Source organism: Schistocerca nitens, chromosome 8, assembly GCF_023898315.1.
Source record: "Schistocerca nitens isolate TAMUIC-IGC-003100 chromosome 8, iqSchNite1.1, whole genome shotgun sequence".
Taxonomy (NCBI): domain Eukaryota; kingdom Metazoa; phylum Arthropoda; class Insecta; order Orthoptera; family Acrididae; genus Schistocerca; species Schistocerca nitens.
Window position 1 is genome coordinate 381,507,598 of NC_064621.1, and position 6,000 is coordinate 381,513,597.

The window sequence follows — 6,000 nt, forward strand, 5'->3', positions numbered from 1 at the left end:
GAAATAAAAGAAATTATTCAGATAGTGAAGGGAGATGAAAATTTAATAGTCATGGGTGACTGGAATTCGAGTGTAGGAAAAGGGAGAGAAGGAAACATAGTAGGTGAATATGGATTGGGGCTAAGAAATGAAAGAGGAAGCCGCCTGGTAGAATTTTGCACAGAGCACAACATAATCATAGCTAACACTTGGTTTAAGAATCATGAAAGAAGGTTGTATACATGGAAGAACCCTGGAGATACTAAAAGGTATCAGATAGATTATATAATGGTAAGACAGAGATTTAGGAACCAGGTTTTAAATTGTAAGACATTTCCAGGGGCAGATGTGGACTCTGACCACAATCTATTGGTTATGACCTGTAGATTAAAACTGAAGAAACTGCAAAAAGGTGGGAATTCAAGGAGATGGGACCTGGATAAACTGAAAGAACCAGAGGTTGTACAGAGTTTCAGGGAGAGCATAAGGGAACAATTGACAGGAATGGGGGAAAGAACTACAGTAGAAGAAGAATGGGTACCTTTGAGGGATGAAGTAGCGAAGGCAGCAGAGGATCAAGTAGGTAAAAAGACGAGGGCTAGTAGAAATCCTTGGGTAACAGAAGAAATATTGAATTTAATTGATGAAAGGGGAAAATATAAAAATGCAGTAAATGAAGCAGCCAAAACGGAATACAAACGTCTCAAAAATGAGATCGACAGGAAGTGCAAAATGGCTAAGCAGGGATGGCTAGAGGACAAATGTAAGGATGTAGAGGCCTATCTCACTATGGGTAAGATAGATACTGCCTACAGGAAAATTAAAGAGACCTTTGGAGATAGCAAATGCCGGGATGGTTCCTCTGAAAAGGCACAGCCGAATTCCTTCCCTAATCCGATGAGACCGATGACCTCGCTGTCTGGTCTCCTTCCCCGAAACCAACCAACCAACCTTTGGAGATAAGAGAATGACTTGTATGAATATCAAGAGCTCAGATGGAAACCCAGTTCTAAGCAAAGAAGGGAAAGCAGAAAGGTGGAAGGAGTATATAGAGGGTCTATACAAGGGCGATGTACTTGAGGACAATCTTATGGAAATGGAAGAGGATGTAGATGAAGACGAAATGGGAGATATGATACTGCGTGAAGAGTTTGACAGAGCACTGAAAGACCTGAGTCGAAACAAGGCCCCCGGAGTAGACAACATTCCATTGGAACTACTGACGGCCTTGGGAGAGCCAGTCCTGACAAAACTCTACCATCTGGTGAGCAAGATGTATGAAACAGGCGAAATACCCTCAGACTTCAAGAAGAATATAATAATTCCAATCCCAAAGAAAGCAGGTGTTGACAGATGTGAAAATTACCGAACTATCAGTTTAATAAGTCACAGCTGCAAAATACTAACACGAATTCTTTACAGACGAATGGAAAAACTAGTAGAAGCCAACCTCGGGGAAGATCAGTTTGGATTCCGTAGAAATATTGGAACGCGTGAGGAAATACTGACCTTACGACTTATCTTAGAAGAAAGATTAAGGAAAGGCAAACCTACGTTTCTAGCATTTGTAGACTTAGAGAAAGCTTTTGACAATGTTGACTGGAATACTCTCTTTCAAATTCTAAAGGTGACAGGGGTAAAATACAGGGAACGAAAGGCTATTTACAATTTGTACAGAAACCAGATGGCAGTTATGAGACGAGGGACATGAAAGGGAAGCAGTGTTTGGGAAGGGAGTAAGACAGGGTTGTAGCCTCTCCCCGATGTTGTTCAATCTGTATATTGAGCAAGCAGTAAAGGAAACAAAAGAAAAATTCGGAGTAGGTATTAAAATTCATGGAGAAGAAATAAAAAGTTTAAGGTTCGCCGATGACATTGTAATTCTGTCAGAGCCAGCAAAGGACTTGGAAGAGCAGTTGAACGGAATGGACAGTGTCTTGAAAGGAGGGTATAAGATGAACATCAACAAAAGCAAAACGAGGATAATGGAATGTAGTCGAATTAAGTCGGGTGATGCTGAGGGAATTAGATTAGGTAATGAGACACTTAAAGTAGTAAAGGAGTTTTGCTATTTGGGGAGCAAAATAACTGATGATGGTCGAAGTAGAGAGGATATAAAATGTAGACTGGCAATGGCAAGGAAAGCGTTTCTGAAGAAGAGAAATTTGTTAACATCGAGTATAGATTTAAGTGTCAGGAAGTCATTTCTGAAAGTATTTGTATGGAGTGTAGCCATGTATGGAAGTGAAACATGGACGATAAATAGTTTGGACAAGAAGAGAATAGAAGCTTTCGAAATGTGGTGCTACAGAAGAATGATTAAGATTAGATGGGTAGATCACATAACTAATGAGGAAGTATTGAATAGGATTGGGGAGAAGAGAAGTTTGTGGCACAACTTGACCAGACGAAGGGATCGGTTGGTAGGACGTGTTCTGAGGCATCAAGGGATCACCAATTTAGTATTGGAGGGCAGCGTGGAGGGTAAAAATCGTAGAGGGAGACCAAGAGATGAATACACTAAGCAGATTCAGAAGGATGTAGGTTGCAGTAGGTACTGGGAGATGAAAAAGCTTGCACAGGATAGAGTAGCATGGAGAGCTGCATCAAACCAGTCTCAGGACTGAAGACCACAACAACAACAGTTTCCTCCAGAGGGACTCTTACCTCAAACATGCAGTTATCATAATGGAACTATGTACTTTTTTCTGTGGCATTTTAAAGAAGCTTCTAAGAGCATTTCAGTGACATGACGTGCATGGGACTTGATCAAACATTATCAAGACAACCACGGTGCAAACTACTGTCCAGCCGTCAGCAAGATGTTCCACAAACGTCTGTCTTATTACGTCAAATGTAAGCAAACACGTATCTCAGATATGATGCGTGTGTTTATCATCACGGCTGTCATATTAAGTGCTTAAAATATTGACAATGAGCACTGATAGATGCTATAAAGTGAATCTAGAGAATTTCATGTGGAGTTACCGGCAACATGGACCCGTGTTATAAGACATTTCATGCCTTCGGGACTCGTTGGTCTTTCCTAGTAGACCTCTTTTTTTTCATTTTCACCGGTGTTGCAGTGCGAGATGCGTCCTTAATAGCAATACGCAGTCCTTCGTTTGTAGCGTAACGACTTGGCGATACATGCGCCTTGACTTAGAATAACGGGATAACGAGTTGTAAGATGTGGTGAGGTCAGGAGATCTTGGTGGCCATTTCAAGGAAGCAGGTGTTGCTGATCAACCACGACCTATTCACCGTCCTGGAAAGTGTTCATTTAGGAACTCGCTCCTTGCAAGAACGTAGTGAGGAGGCGATCCTGTGAGGCCCCTTTCCTCAAGTTGAGATATTAACCTTGTTTGTAACGCAAGTAAATAATTTACGTCATTCACAGCCCCTTCAGAAACGTACGGTCCAAGCAGATGCTGTAATGTTATCACTGCTCTTACCATTACGTGAGGCGGGTTCCTTTCTAACGACAATATTTCCCTTCAAACGACAATATTTCTAGCACGTGAGCTGTAGCAATGGTACAGTCATCTGAAAACATAGCTTTGGCACGGTTCACTGCAATTGGAAACTGAGTTAACACAGAACGACATCCTAAAACACGTTTGTATCCGATAACGTCAGTCTATATGGTCTGACCTAAACGTTTCTTTTCATATGATCTATCGTTGTTGTCCTCGAAACACCGTGTTTCGAAGCACTTTTACGTGTCGACTTCATAGGGATTTTTCAATCGAAGCAGACACTCCGGCACGTGTTCCTACTTGTATCTTTTTTGTACCGATCCATGGCTTGTCTTTAACAGTGTCAAAAGAAAAGGCCGTATTTTCCAATCCAGAAGTGTTGCCTTTCTCGTGAGCCTTATTAATTCTTTCTTGGAATGCTCCCATAGTATGTCCCACTGCGTGTTCTGTGTGTTGACGTCCGTACACCCACACACTTGTCACTAAGCGCTCCTCAAATTGTGTAACTATGACTGCTCACATCTGCCGTGGCTGCAAATTAAAACTCGACTGTGACTGAGAGACTGAGAAAACATGTAAACATGAATTAGAACAATTGATTCCAGCAACTGATAAGAAGTAACATAGCAACCAACCTGCATAATGACGTTTTAGTCTAAGCATTGGTTACAGGTGTACGGGGACTTCTCGCCCACCCTGTACATTATTCCGTGAATGACTGCATTTTCAAATGTGAACGAACTTTTGTGCCATCCTGTACATTACAGAAATCATTACGAAGTTTTCGGCACGTAATCGCAGCTGTCAGAATGACTTTCAGGTAACAGTCGGCGTCCAAGTGGTGACGCGTCGCTTCCCTTTGACGGCTGCCAATGTATTTTCCCCTGGAATGGCTGGAATTCGCGATCGCCGCTGCGCGTCCAGCATTTGAATGGCTTTTCGGCAGTTTCGGCGTGACCGCCCCTTTGTCATGCTAACGCAGCAACCCTGGACTCGTGTAATCAATGCTGTGCATACTAAACGCCGGGGGACGGACGCGCCCTCATTGCCTATCGGCACGCAAAGTCAGAATCCGTTTATTTTTTCCTCTATCGCTTTAAAGCGGGGTTCAGCGTGCGTCGGCTCTAACTACATAGCAGACGACTCAAGGACGTGTATCTAGCTCATTACATGTTGCGACAAGTCAGACGACATGTCATCTAATGACATTTCTAAAATAAGTAGACTTTGAAATTTTACATTCACATCTGGAGGAAAACCATAAGTTTAACAAACATGTGAAAGCTACACTGACGAAAAAATATCGTAACGCCAAAAAATTGAAATCTGGTTTCGCAGGACAGAGCGGATCAGGTTGAGGAAAGGGGCCAAGGTCTATTACGGTTAGTTAGACAAGAACACAGACAACTTTATTGCTCAGACGAATGAACAGTTTTCTCATTAAAACAACAAAGATCAATTCACGGCTGAGGGCCCAAGTAATTTCTCCAGAATAAGTTTAAATGATTGCTTTTAAAGCGTCAGGATTTTAAGTAAGGCCTTACTTATGCAAGAGTAAAATATCTTCCCGGCTAAAGGCCGAAATAATATTTCAGATCAGCTAAGAAAATTCTTTAAAAGCCAAACTTTTACAAATTCGGGCTAAAGGTCGTATTAAGGAAAATTCAAGTTAATTCTTCCCGCTGAAAGCGCAATAAAAAATTGTTCTTTACATAACAAAAGAGACGCTTTAAAGATAAGCATTTTCACAGTACACTAGAAAACCATCTTAAGGAAACTTGAAGTATCTTGACGGCTGACGGCCAAACAATTACGCAAAATAATTAAAGACAACCTTAACATTTGCACATTATGGCTGAAGGCCATTTTGAGAACTGATGATAATTAAAGAGGAACCTTACAGACAAGGATTTACATATTACGGCTGAAAGCCACGGATTTTGAAACAAACGCGGCTGAAGGGATAAATACAGGGCAACAAGAATTTTAAATAAAACGCTGCTGAAGGCCTAATCTTAAAACACTTGACGTGAGGTTCTGCTGAAGGCCATATACTAAACATAGAACAGACAAAATTAATACACGGCTGAAGGCCTGGCACAGTGCCTGCGACCGAATAAAATGACAGTCACAAACAACAAACAGTGGTGCTCAGAAGTGTTCTAAGGGTCGGCCTGGGGAGGTAACTCTAGGCACAGCTTAGGTGAGACAGGCAGCCAAGCGTAACACTAAACAATCGGGCGGCAACACGACCTAGGGACGGCTGAAGAACCAACCAACAATAAATTCCCTCTGTCGCAACCGACCAACAGCCTACTCCAGTACGTAGACAGTATTTATCTGCTCAGTGGAAATCACAGAAGCTACACACGATTCCACGTAAACACACTTGCACAAGAACTCGAACAATCGTAAAAGCAATCACTGTGGAAGAACAAGGACGAATCATTTCGGCACACAGAGAGTTTCCACAAGCGGTCGGCGACCAAATACACGTCGTCCGATGAGATGACCGACCGAACGACCGACCCAGGTCGGTCCC